This window comes from Adiantum capillus-veneris, chromosome 24 (genome assembly GCF_014529385.1).
Source record: "Adiantum capillus-veneris isolate H3 chromosome 24, ASM1452938v2, whole genome shotgun sequence".
NCBI lineage: Eukaryota > Viridiplantae > Streptophyta > Polypodiopsida > Polypodiales > Pteridaceae > Adiantum > Adiantum capillus-veneris.
The window spans coordinates 140150202-140164777 of record NC_140954.1 but is presented as its reverse complement, the minus strand read 5'-3'; positions in this window follow the sequence as shown (position 1 = coordinate 140164777).

Here is a 14576-nt window from a genome sequence, read left to right as displayed (position 1 = left end):
CCTCCCCCTTGACCCCGTCCTCCTGCTTGACCTTGCAAAGGCGTCTCTGATGTATGAGCATGAGCTATCGCCACAACAGGATCTTGTCCCTGCCCTATCTGTGGTTGTTGCCAGGTAGAAGAGTCTTCGCGACTCCGACGACCCCGGCCATTGAAATAACATTCCACTGTATTATGAGTATTGGTCGTGCAAATCACACACCACTTCTGATTCATTGCACACTCGTGAGCAGCATGGCCCGGATTCCGACATTGGGTACACCATAGTTCCTTCAGACTTTTAGCCACCGCAGCCGATTCCGACGATCCGGATGAAACACCTTTCCCGTGACGCTGGGATTTTTTCCGAGGTGTCTCTTCCGATTCTTTCCCCGAATCGCTGTTGCCTGAGTCTGAGGAATCTCATACTGCGGATTCTGACTCCAAACTATCACTGCCACTATCTTGCGACTTCCGATGAGATTTCTTCCTGTCTTTTTTCTTTGATTTCTTTGGAGATTCTGTATCCTCTAAAGATTCTCCTGCTACTACAGTCCTAGCAATTATATTATCCAGTGGAGTAGTTACCTTATCCACTGTTGCCATAGCCGTTCTGAGATCCTTGTTGAGCCCCCGCAAAAAATAATCATTTAGTACTTCGACTGCCGGCCTTTGTGCCTGAGGTACCCTCTGCAAAAGCATCCAAAATTTTGCAGCGTAATCCTCCACTGGCAATGACTTCTGCCGTAGCGTTCGAAGCTTTTCCAAATGTTGAGAGACCGTCTTTTCCGTTCAAAACCTTCGTAGAAATGTTGTGGATCCGTCAACATACATCTGAAAATGATCATCAGGGTATTCAAATAACCATTTTGCAGCTTTCCCCGAAAGTGTAGATTCAAACACGGATTGTTGATGGAGAGGAATCACCACCCCAGGATGATTCAATCCATAGGATTTATTGAATTGGTGCAAATGTGCATCAGGGTCTTCTCTCGAAAGACCTCAAAACCAACTATACTTAATATGAGGATGAGCCATCACCCCTTGCCCAACTGTACCTCCTCTTGGAAAAAGCTGACGAGCACTAGGAGGTGGAGACAGTGGCGGAGACACCCCCGGACTGCTTACCGGAGACGGTGGTGGAGCGACCTGTGTTGGTGAGGGTGAACGTACGACAGGAGGACATGAATGACTGCGTAGAGTACGCCTCGCTCGCCGCAACCACCTACCACACACCGGGCTTGGTGATGGAGATACAGATTCCTCGATCTGCGGTGAAGAAAAAACAAATTCATCCGAACCGCCTCTCCTCCAACGTCTTCCTACAATTGGAACCACAGGGTCAGGCGGACCCTGCGACCTAGTGCGCATGCATATTCATCGTAGGTCGTCCATCACGCATCGTGGTTGCCAGATGTAATGGCTATTGCCCGCACATGAGCAATTGGCATTATGGGAATGATTACCCGCGACTACATTATATGAACATCAACACATAGAATGACTATAGAAGACAGTACACAGTACACATGAATAGAACACCGCTTGCTTCATTCATGTGTGATCTAGACAGAGAGTTACAACAGTATAGATGCCATGAATATCATAGAGATTGGTTGGGGTTTTATCAAAAGACAGGTATGCCCCTCCATATACAATCGCTGCTCCAGCGCAGATTGGGAACGGTGCACACACTCCTGTCCCATGATATCTTGTGAAGAACTGCCGCCACGGCCGCCGCATACCACATGACTCCTGGTCCACAATGGCCAGACCTCCGCAGGACCGCAGAAGTGGCTAATGCCGTAACACTTTGTCTTTGGCATCAGTGGCCAAAAACTGCTTTATAATGGAAGCTCTTAAAGCTTTCCATGTTCGTGGAGCTTCACCGTTGGATCATAGGCTAGACCACCATTGTTTGGCAGACTTTTGAAAGTGCATAGCTACGTGGCGTAGCTTAGAGGACTCCGTGAAGCCCTCATCTCCAAATGCTGCATCGAAATGTTGGATAAAGGCCAAGACTTTGTCCGTAGCACCAAAAGTGCCATTGTAGGTAAGGAAAGAGATGCTCTTCCCTCCCTCTTTGAATTTCTTGAGCTTGGATGACCTCTTCCACGCGGAATAGGATTTCCTATGGCCTCTTCTTTTTGATGGTTCAAAGGTTGCACCATCACTTTATTCAGAAGGTGAAGAATTTGAAGAAGATGGAGAAGAGGGTGACCTCTTTCTCGCCTTTTTCTTGCCTTGATCTTCATTGTCTTCACCATCACTTTCATAAGAGGAAGAGGATGAAGAAGATGGAGAAGAGGTTGTCCTCTTTCTCGCCTTTTTCTTCTCTTGCTTTTTGTCATCCTCTTTGAAGTATGGTGTGGAGAAGTATGCGATGGTCTTCTCCATTTTGGAGGTGATTGAGAGCATTTAGCCTGCCGTTTTCATGGAGTCATCTCCACCGAAGTGGTAGGAGACTCACTTCTTTCTCGTTCCTTTGGTGGAGGCTCTTGAATTCTCCTTTGAGAAGGAGATGCGTCATCAAGGAGAAAATTTCTGAGCCCTTCATATGGATCCTCTTCTTCTTCCCAAATCGGAGAGAGACCTCTTTTGGAAGTCTCACAAGGAGGCTTCCTAGGTGATCTCTCATCATGGTGGGGAGCTTGGAGAATCCCATGAGCACGAAGCTGTTATTGCACTTCACTTTAGAGGGATGGATTGCCCATGGCTTGTTAAGCCTAGAAACAAGATAGTTAAAAAGCATTGGGGCATCATTAGTAGCTTGCTCATTAGCAAAATCAAAGTTATCAACATTAATTTCACTCTCTTTACTATTGTTAGCCATTCTAACAACTTTTAGGTGTACTTTGGCACTTCAAGCCCTAGTTGCTACTCCTCTTTACCCCTTTAGAAAAAGCACTCAAGCTACTTTACCCGTGGCTCGAATACCATTAATTGCAAGGAATAGAAGAGAGGTTTGTTCAACACCATAACAACACTGGCTCTTGTCAAGCTTCTAATAGCTCAATAGTGGTGAAGTCGTAGGCAAGCCCTCTAGGACTCCACTGTTAAGACCACAACTCTTGACGGTGATGCCCCGTTAACTGCACAAAGGCAGGCGCACGGCAAGGCTGAAAAATCCCTATTCTACTTACTCACATGAAATTAATAATACCAACCATTTATAGCTAGCTTGAGGACCTCCCTTCTTGAGCAAGAAAAGAGAAACCTTGTGCTCTGATACCAATGTAACATTTAATGGTCTAGTAACTTGTGTGTAGCGGAAAAAGCATGAGCAATACTTCAAAAAAGAGAGAAATCAAGAAATTGACAACAGTTGAGGACCGGATTTTCATGGAGCCGGTCCCCCCTCCAAAAGGCTTTGGATTATGGTTTCTCCTATCAAGAGAGACATTTTACAATACAATTCTTTGTGTTGCTTCAATACTAGCTAGTGCTATGAAGATGAAAACTTCAAGCAATAATCACAACACTTATTAAACACAACATCAATTCCCTCACGGTCTCAGACCCAAGACCTCAAACACCTTCCAAGATGGTGAGAGCTAGCGGGGTATGAGAGTAGATTGAGAGGAAGAAGGAGTATTCTTACGAGAAAGATATACATCTCCTCACATAATCACTCATATTAGCATAGCTTAGCTTAGTAATTAGCATGGTAGAGGAGATGAGCATGCATTGAAGCTTGGCTCTTGGTTGGATTTACATCACAAAGACAAAAGTTGTTGGTGTAGGCCTCCCTTCTCACAAGCTTGGAGTAGGTGGTAAGCTTTCCATTAAATCTTGAGAGGGAGAGAGAGAGAGAGTCTTCTTGCTTCACACATAGATTTTGTGAGCGTGTAAGTTAATAATTCCTTTGAAAAATCAGCCCTCTCTCTCTCTCTCTCTCTCTCTCTCTCTCTCTCTCTCTCTCTCTCTCTCTCTCGGTCGACCCCCCCCTTGCTAATTGCTCATGCTACAACCCTATTGAACCTCCCCAGGCCTAGCCAATGAAAATTAACCAGCATAAGTGATAGTCTTCTGACATGTGTCTCCCTTTCCCCTTTTGTGAGAGCTTTAGGTAATTACTTAATTCAACTAAACTCTCATTGAACCCCTTTGCCTCCTGGCCAATAGGAGTCAGGCAAGCCTTTGGGCTGTTGAATGCTCATTGGATGCCTTGGGAGACTGTCCAATAGTCTTCTAGAGAGCTTAATTCTTATTGGTTCTTTTATTAAGTGTTTTCTCATCGATACACCTCCACGGCCATCCAATAGGAATTGAGTACACCTTGTGGGCATGTGGGCTAGGTAACTGACATGTGTCCCTCATTCCCTTTGTGTAAAGGGAGCTTGTGTGTGTGTGTGTGTGTGTGTGAGAGAGAGAGAGTTTCTCTCTAGTCTCCTACTTCCAGGGATCGTCCCCTCCTATGTAGGGATGGTTGAAGAATTTTGGGACACACACAAAGCATCCAATTTCCCTAGGCTTTTGACCTTTGGACACAACCTTTGAATTTTGGAAGCTTAGCATTTTGGAAGTTTTAATGGGCTGAACCTTAGGGTCTTTTGAGCCCATTTTTGCACATATCTCTTTTGCAGATGCCCCCCCCTCCTTTGGATCCCTATTTTCCCTCCTTTGGATCCCTACTGTGGCCGGTCTGCTAACTTAACCAATATTCTAGCTTTTTCTCCCCTAGAACTTCCGCATATTAAATGATCAGTTTAACATGAGAAAATCATTTAGGAGAATTAGATATTGATTATTATGACACACACACAACGAGAGAGAGAGAGAGAGAGAGAGAGAGAGAGAGAGAGAGAGAGAGAGAGAGAGAGAGAGAGAGAGAGAGAGAGAGAGAGAGAGAGAGAGAGAGAGAGAGAGAGAAATGAAATGAAATGTAATATTAACATCTTCAAAAGGCCAAAATGACCTATGAGATCAAAAGGTTACATGTGGTGAATCTAATACCAGATATGGGTACAAAAAGTACAAAGAATTGAAAAGAAAATAGTGGGTAGGGGTGGGGTGAAAGATGATACACGGGGAATACAAAGGGTGAGTTGATACAATGGAGCTCTCTGACAGTCGAGGCATCATCTATTACCAATCAATTTGTGTGCCTACTCACTGCATATGCTTTTTGATTATATATGGGATGCAATTACTATGCCATTTTTGGTTGATTTTGCAGTGTGTGAATAAAACCTCAAGACTACAAACTCAGATGCTCTTCCACCTCAAAGAATGGGCTTCACCTCACTAGCTTCCGAGGATGAAATGTATATCAGGAAGGGGGACATATTAACCTCACGGACACGCTAGCACTTTTGACGGACGCCTTATCATTATTTGAGTCATGGACCGGCCTTGTCGGTCCTTTAGGTGTGTAGGTGATCGCCGATGAGAGGTGCACCACTTATCTTATTTTTACAGTATTTTTGCAACGATCAATCACTGTGGGTGCCCATGTGTGAATGGGTCAGATTGTTATAAAAGGTCCACTTTGACCTAAAATCCTCATTCTTTGAGATGCATTCTAAGAAGTGCTCTTGCTCTACCTCTATCTCCTTCTCCTTCGTGTGCTCACGGGTGTGTGTCTGTGTGTGTATGCTTGTGTGTGTGTGTGTGTGTGTGTGTGTGTGTGTGTGTGTGTGTGTGTGTGAGAGAGAGAGAGAGAGAGAGAGAGAGAGAGAGAGAGAGAGAGAGAGAGAGAGAGAGAGAGAGAGAGAGAGAGAGAGAGAGAGAGAGAGATTGAGCATTGCGGCGGCATCGTCGATAGAGTGCAACGAGTGTGGCACTAGCTCTACTTTGACAGCTCCTCCACACACCTCTCATGAATACTTTGAGTTTGAGCACATATTCAACATGGTTGATGAGTTTTTGGCACATGAATCCATGATGATTATAGACCATGCACTTAGAAGAAGCGGAGAGTACGTCGCTATTGAGTGCTTAGACACCCTTTTACAATGGTGCACAATACTCGATGCTCTGTGCATCATTGAAAGTTCTCAATTTGCAAGCAACCTTTAGTTGGAGAAATCTACTAGTAGATGCACTCCTTAGGTAAGTTCTATTTATGGGTTTTTTTAAATTGAACTCTCTTCTTAGTTACCCCTTGCATTTGTAGTAATTGTCTATTTTGTTGTAGTTTGATGGGTAAGATTTACAATCTGGAAGTGCCATTGCGGCTTCTACAACTAGACTAGCTACTTATTATAAATAATGTTTTTAACCATAATCCGTATCATTTCATAACTCTCAAAAAATAAGACTTTGGTCCAAAAATTGAATTCTGTTGTACTGTTGATCTGTGGCTCAACACTCCCCCCCCTTCGAATTCGTGTCGTCCCTGACATGACTTGATTGTCAATGTCGGTGCGGTCTTTGTTATCATTTTTATATCTTGTGCTCCATTGCTTGTACTTTTGTCAAACCACAATAAGAACTATGAGCCAATGAAAACTTTGTGAGGTTCTGTAGAAAATGTTTGGCTAAACCTTCAACTACTTTAGGCCAAGTTGTACTCCATTACTAAGTCTGGTTGTGAGGCCGAGTTTGGGAGATAATTGTTTTTATTTGAGGTTCAAATCCCATGTCAAACAATCGATCTGCCTCCTCAAGGGAAATATATGTAGCCCTGCAAACGTTGGTTTTTCTACATTTGTGTATGCTCTTCTTTGTTGGTGATTCGTTTAATCCTGCATCAAGGTGAGCAAAGTTGCATTTGCCACTGTTAGCTTTTGTGTGATGGGTAAATCATTATACCGCCTCTACTTGATATATGACTCAATTAAAGCCTGAAAAAACCCAGTTAATTTCCCAAGTTAGTAATTTTCTTTAAAAAGGGCTTATCCGACATCATTTGCGATAGATGACTATCTATGAGCTATCATTGTCTATTTGTCCCCAAAACTCGTATACATGATGTTCATGGTATGTAGATAGCTATCATGGGTTCATATTTGAAAAAAAAATCATCTTTGGCTAGGGGTTAGAATTCTATCCTTTTAAACATTTTCTTCATCCGTAGCTTGTATTCTCTATTCATAGCCTACTGACAAAGTTTGGCTTGATTTGGGCTTGTATTTGGCACTTTTTGGATTTCAATCTTGAAAACGAGTGATGGGCATCTCTGCACCTTCTGCCTACCAAACACATGTAAAACCAATGATGATAACAAAAATTTGGCTTGACTCCTAGTTGCTCCTGCAGACATTTATCACGATAGATGGTTGAACTATCATTTTTGCCCCTTTTTTTCTTGTCTCAGTGCTGTTAGTCCCTTTTGTTTGTTAGGATTCATTAAGTCACATACAAGATATAAAATTTACAGTATAGAGATCACTTCCTGTACACGGACTTGTAGTCACATGAAGTGTCCGATAGGCAACTTTAGATTTGATGGCTATGTTCATCTAGCCACATCACCAACTTTCTTAGTCCTTGTAGGCCACCACGGAGTTTAATGACCGTTCACAGTCATTTTTGGCCTCACATTGTTGTTGAAGACTGATCATCATGATTTTCTTACTTCTGACATTATTTCCTTGTGCACATGGCTTTTGAGACATACCTCGTGAAGTCTCATCATCTTTTGAATAGCATCCACTTTGACAGGGCTGGGTCTTCTACCAGTTGGTCCACATAAGTGGCCCACAATCAAGACTTCTTTTACCCCAAACATAGACTTTTGGCCTGAGAGTGTAAGGTTGCCCTCTTCAAGCCTTGATAATATCCTGTCACAATCACCAATATGGTTAGCCACAAACTGTTTGCACCCCCTCTTATCCTTGGCTTCATATTTTTCACCCTCTTCACACCCTTTTATCGGCACATCGTCAATAAAAGGCATACCAGTTGAAACTGAACATAGCTCAAATACAAGTCCCCCATAGAATAGATCAGTCTACCTGCAAAGGCCTCCACAATTTCATCAACCACCGGACCTATTCCAACATGTTTGATCGTTACCTTGTTTACTGGCTGCATATCCTGTATAAACCTCAATGTACCATTCTTCTTGGGAACCATAAACCATCTGTTAGAAAAAGGAGCACAAGAGGGATCCAAAATGCCCATCTTAATCTTCTCATTTAGCAATTCAACCAACTTAGGAAGATGAGCCTTTGGAACAAGAAGAGGATGCAAATTCCAAGGCAAGTACGGAACAGTAAATATCACCATAGGAGCTACAACACTAGGATCAACACGAAGGATCTGGTTGGAAATCAAAAGCCTTCCCATGCTTCTTTAACATTTCTCAAAAACATTCTATCTCTTCTTGATTTAGAAAATCTGCATCACCAATCTTCACTTCCTGTAGAGTTTCTTCAGTAAATGAGTGCCCAATTTACCTGGATCTCGAAGGATAGGTTGCCGAGATGCTTTCTCCATAATTGTATCACTCTCTTTTGGCAACAAAATGGCCACTCGTCTGACCTTCTTTGCCACTGATTTGTATTTTGTATTCACTTGTACCTCTTCTGCATCTAAGTCTTCTTTGAATTGTAAAATAATATCATACATGTTAAGAGAGTTTACCTTAACCATAATTACCCCAGATTGACCATTAAATTGTATGAATGCATCCCATTATTTCATTGTATCCACAAACACGTATTCTTCAATTTTTTTTGAAATTGCTTCATCTAGATCCAGTATTTCACATCCTTGAAGTATGCCTTGGACATTGCAAACATGTTTCCTCTCCCATTTGCATAAATCATTGAATTTCCTGTAAGATACTGAACCTTCCAAAGCCAATCCCAGAAATCCTGAAGAAAAAGTATCTCTATAGACATCTGTTGTCAGCGGGAACTTCTCCTCCAAAGCACCATCATAGTCCCGCTTTACAATGGCACTTGGAAAAAATCCTGAAAACCTCTGTTCTCTTTGAACCTTTTCGTCAACTTTGGTAATGGATGATCTCTCAAGGTATCCCTTTGAACTGCTTTCTTACCATTACGAATTTTGATTCTAGCATACGTGCATCCGTAATCCAAAACCTTGGTTTCCATCCTCACCGCCGTAATGTACGGCTGTCCTAAGATGACTGGATATGTACAGTGATCCTGTACAAAAAAAATTTGTTCATCGCTTACATCCCCAATGGTTATTTTAACATTAGGGCATGCACCATACAAATCTCTTAATTGTGCATTGGCAGCTCGGATACGCCACCCATGCTCCACATCAACATGCCACATTCCTTTCAAGAACAAGCTCTTTGACATAAGGTTTACTTCTGACCCATGATCTACCAATGCAAGAACCGGCTCGTCCAAATCACCTACCTTTACCAAAGTTTTAGTGGTAGCCCTTGCCCAATGATTCTGTGTAAAATGACTACGAGGTACATATTCTTTATACTCATCCTCATGGAATCTGACATGCTTTACCCGTCTCGGAAGCTCATTGTTGTCGCCTATGCTTCCCCATTCATCTTCAGCTAGTTCTTCTTCATTGACACTACCCATAATAGCTTCTATTTGTTCATAAATGCTCTGCATCGCCTGTAGTTAGCTTAATCATTAGGTAGCTGCCCATAAAAAATCTTTGAACTATATCTGCCGTATCTTCAAAGCATTCAATTATGGAAACCCGTTCACTGAAGCCCACCAGACTCAAGTTCTCCAGTTAATGATTCACACGGCTTGAACATTAAGCTCGGTTTAGGGAACCCTGTCAAGCTCAAGTATGCCTTACTCTGTGTGCTACACACGGAATGGCCGTCAAGTCCTTTACTTTAAGTTCTGGTAGCATAACCAACTCAAAAGATGTGAAAATACTTCATCAATTTTCCAAAGAAGTCAACTGGAAGCCAGCCATGTAATCTTACTGACGCATAACCAAAAACTCTTTTGCCTTAACATAATCTAGAAACCAAAAACCTTGTACTATGCTACAATAGATAACTGGTACTCTTCAAATCTGCAACTAGCACTTTAATAGCCCCCGAGATCAAATGGAATAATAAGGAATTGCCCACCCATTGGAGAATAATAATATCCACATGAACATACATTTTCTATATCAATCAACATCAAGAATTTATGGTGCAAATATGCTACCCCTGGTACAAATAGCACGCAATTACTATGCATACTTAACAGTATTCATCCATATTGAATCTACTTATGAATATCCTTAGAATCTCGTGGATCAAACACTAATGAAATCACATAGCATTAATGGGCTCCATAATATACTAGATCTTCACCCACATCCTGTAAATTTTTGGCAACTTAAGCTCATTACTAGAAAGCATTAAATAATTTTGACTCCCATTTATTGGCAGCCAAGACATCACTGACATAAGCATCAATAGGAATAGCGTCCAAATCGAGTCACATTTGGCACATTGTCCAAGGAAATGAAAAACCCTGTGCACTTTTTGCAGTATCAAGGATGATTTAGCATCATCACCCCCCTCTAGCTTCATAGCCATCACGGAAAACCTTGGGAGTCTCTCGACCTGTATCATCAGAGTAATCTTTATATGTTGGGAATTTTAGCTTGATCATGAAAAACAGTTTTAGCTTGTAAATCTTCATCCATAGCATCATGGAATTTTAGCTTGATCATGGAAACACATTTAGCTTGTAAATTTTCATCCATAGCATCCTCGAGAAAATCACTCTTCAAAGTATCAACATTCATCAAAACTGTAGGAGTTATCTCCTCTTGTAGACCATGTACAAGCATAGATGTAAAATCCAAGTCGATAACCTATCGACAATCAACATGATCTAGACAATCTTCGTACTCATCAATATCATCCTCTGCTTCCTCATCTACATCCAGGTTACTTAGCAATCCATAATAGCATTTCAAAGGTTCAATTGGCATCCCCTCTGAAGAGGTACACGTATCAGAAAGCTCTTCTATACTATCATGATCATCTCCTTCAGATCTAGCCAAGAAAGCATCAATTATGGCATCTTCTTCCATGATAACAACATTTGCAAACATATTGTTAGTAGCAATCATAGGTTCATTGACATCCTCAGGCTCATCCTGTGCTGGGCCCACAATCTTGGTCACTTCATCAGCTACTTAGTATATAATAGCTTTATTTACGCACTCATCTGCAACAAACATGTTGTCCTGCTTGGCTATAGTGCAGATAGTTTTAGTAATATCCTGTAGAGGCTTATCTGCTTGATGAACTCCTTCAACATAATCCATGTCAATCTCAACAGCTTGTGAACCATTTGTTGTACAGTCTATGTCTTCATTGGGACCATTATTGGAGGTAGCGCCGTTGCAAGCAATCTTTGAAAAAAATCATATAATTTTGTTTCAACAGTAAATTCATCGTTTACCTTTTCTACATTGCTAAAAATATGCTCCTCTAAAATTGAATCTGCTACTTTTAATTCCACATTTTCTTTGGCTTTGCTTGTTGCAGAAATGTGTTCCCAAAATTCATCATAGTTGAGGAACTGCATCTGATCCCCTTCACCTTTATTGAAGACAACCTAGTTTCGTTCAGTAGTCTCTTTTGTTTCTAGATCTAGAATCATTGAGCTTTTGCAAATAAATTCCTTTGCAAAATAGTCCCACCGTGTGGGATATGCTTCTGCCAGTTCTTGAACGTGACTTCTAAAATATGAGTTTACAACCTCTTCAAAAGCTGCAATCATTCGATTTTTTGGAGCATCTCGGCTCTTCATCTTAGCTTCATAACATGCAATAAAACATTCTGGAGCATATCCTTGAAAAACACGATACTACTCCCATACAACATCAAGTGCCATATCTACTGCATCATCAATCTTCTTTTTTATCTGCATAGCTTTCGCTTCCTGCAGACATCTCTGAACTAATTCTCGCATATTTGGCAAATCTGCAACCACTAGATTTTTATCAAATCCATTGGAATTGAAATTGTCAATAACTGCTTCAATTGTTCTGGAATCTCCATCTTTAGCTCCCACCCGGAATCGTTTCGCGTCGGGTTCACCAAAGATGTGGGGGGATATGTGTTCAAAACGTGAGCCGAGTAGGGGTCGGGCCTCTAGCTATGAGAGGTGTGAAAGAGAAAGAATAGCAAACACTGAAAGCTTGGGCAATCACCGTAATCCTCAACTAATTGAATAATGCTTTGAGTACAACTTAATCCTTAGCCAAGGCGAGCTGTTACCAGCACCGTCACTTGGATCATCTGCTAACTAGGAGCTTAAGCTCCTTTTTTACAAGATTAACCGGGCCGTTAACGACACCAAGGTTAAGACAATGATTAATCAACCTAAGACTGATGTCGATGATGGAAATTCTTGCATCTCGCTTAATCTTCTTCAACTACTCTTAACAGCTCTCAAAAGTTCGACGAATTTTCTCCTCTGGATGCCTTCAGCTGCCATCCAAAAAGCTGTAAAACCTGATCTCAGATTGTCTTCTATTTCCCTTGAAGGGTTCTGCCAAACTCATCGATAGCTTATGATTTCATAGTTCTTGTTATGGTTCTTTGCTTGTTTTCTCCTTTGATTAACCTCATGGGTTTACCTCCCCTCATCTTTGTTCATCTTGCTCTTCTTTTCTTTTGCTTCTGTTAACCCTCACGGCTCACGGACACCATATCACCTACGACGGACGTTGTATTATTTACTTGGTACAGTCAGGTACTGGGCTTGTCGGTCAAATAGAAAAAGGGTAAGAGTGATCGCTGATGAGAGGTGCACTCTAACTGGAACATTCAAGGGATTAGTTGGCTAAGCATGGGTGCCTAAGTGTGAATGGGGCGAGCTCATATAAAAGTCAACTAAACCTAAAGTTCACTCATTCTCTCATTTGTGCAATTGAAGAGTGCTCTTGCTCCATCTCCATCTTCTTCTTCTTCATCTCCTTGTGTGTGTGTGTGTATGCGAGCGAGAGAGAGAGAGAGAGAGAGAGAGAGAGAGAGAGAGAGAGAGAGAGAGAGAGAGAGAGAGAGAGAGAGAGAGAGAGAGAGAGAGAGAGAGAGATCGAGCATTGCGACGACGGCACGGGGTAGCCGGGTCTCCTTCTTCTTCGCGACGAGGAATCCTCCACGACAGCAAGCGTAGAGCTGTGAGTGACACACCATCGTCATATTTGAGCCTACTAGTTTAGGCTAGTTGCATGCTTGGAGCCATTTGTGGCTCGCACACAATGTATCGGCAAGTTCCTTGCATTGACACGTGCGACATACGCTCACATTTTTGGCGCCGTTGCCGGGGAATGCCATACACTAAGCTTGAGTGGCACTCTGTGCTTCTTTTGTGGTGCAATTTCAATTGTAGGAAAGGTAAGGAAGGAGGGTGTGTATGTTGAGAAGAAGGATTTTGTGTTACTACTGTGTATTTTTTTTTGTTAATGGAGTTTTCAAAGGTACTGTGTTTTTTCTCTGTGTAAGGTGTTAGTATTAAGGTGGTTAGCTCTCTGTAATATAAAGTACAGTCAGTAGGAAGTAGATGTGTGAGAGCTAATAGAGTGTGTTAGTGTGTAACAGTACGTGTATTAGTTAGAAGTAGGTAGGTAGAGTGTGTATGTGCTATCGCGCAAGCTGCGGCGACCTTATCCTTTAAAAAAAATAAAAATATTTTTTTTAAAAAAAAACTTATTTTTTAATAAAAAAACTTATTTTTTAATAAAAAAAGGTAGGTCTCGGATTGGGAATATCTCCCAGAACCAAGCCCAAGCTCATGCTCAGGCTTAGGCATCTATCGCCCTTTAAAATTACGAATTTTAGCTTCACACGTAGCTAAAAATCGACTTTTTTGAGGACCAACGGAGCTTCAGTTGACCGAACGTTGTACTGTAAAGCACACCGCAACCCTCTGAGAGATACACTCGTTTTGAGCTATCACACACCTTAATAAAAAAAATCGATCATTAAAAAACATTAAAAACGTAAAAAACACGAGTGAAAACGAACGCTTAAAAAAGTAAGCAGTTAACCTTCGAGGTTATTCGCCGATGCTTGTAGGGTGCCAAAGGCACATGCATCTGCGCTCTGGTTGTGTGCTAGAGACAGAGAAACTAGAGAGAATTTTGACTTACACGAGTTCTCAATATCCACCTACTTTAGGTTCCGAGCCCTCGGCGAGGATCCAAGGCAGTACAAACCAAGACCCGAACATAGCGGCTAGTGACTCTTCCTCTGACTACGACGTCATGGAGGGTTTCCCAATGCCTAATCCCGATAGCTCAAGCCAAGACATGCATGCCATGGGTCCACGGTCCGGGCCGAGCGTGCTTAGCCGCTTGAAGAAAACCTTTAGTAGAGCCACTCGCTCCGAACATGGAGTTAATGATGCATGGGTCCATGACATGCATGCCATGGGTCCACAGTCTGGGCCGAGCGTGCTTAGCCGCTTGAAGAAAACCTTTAGTAGAGCCACTCGCTCCGAACATGGAGCTAATGATGTAAATGAGGGGGGTGGGGAAGTAAATTCTCCATTCATGACCAAAGTAGACCCTATACCCTTAGAGAATGTGCATGTGAATACTTCATTCACTGCACCTCCTGGCTCTTCAGAGTTATTTCCCTCCGAGGTCATATTACCCGATGGTAGAAGCCTTGCCAAAGTGCAAGAGGTTGAGCGATATATCCTTGGAGCAAGGGAAAAGAAATTCGAGAGCTTA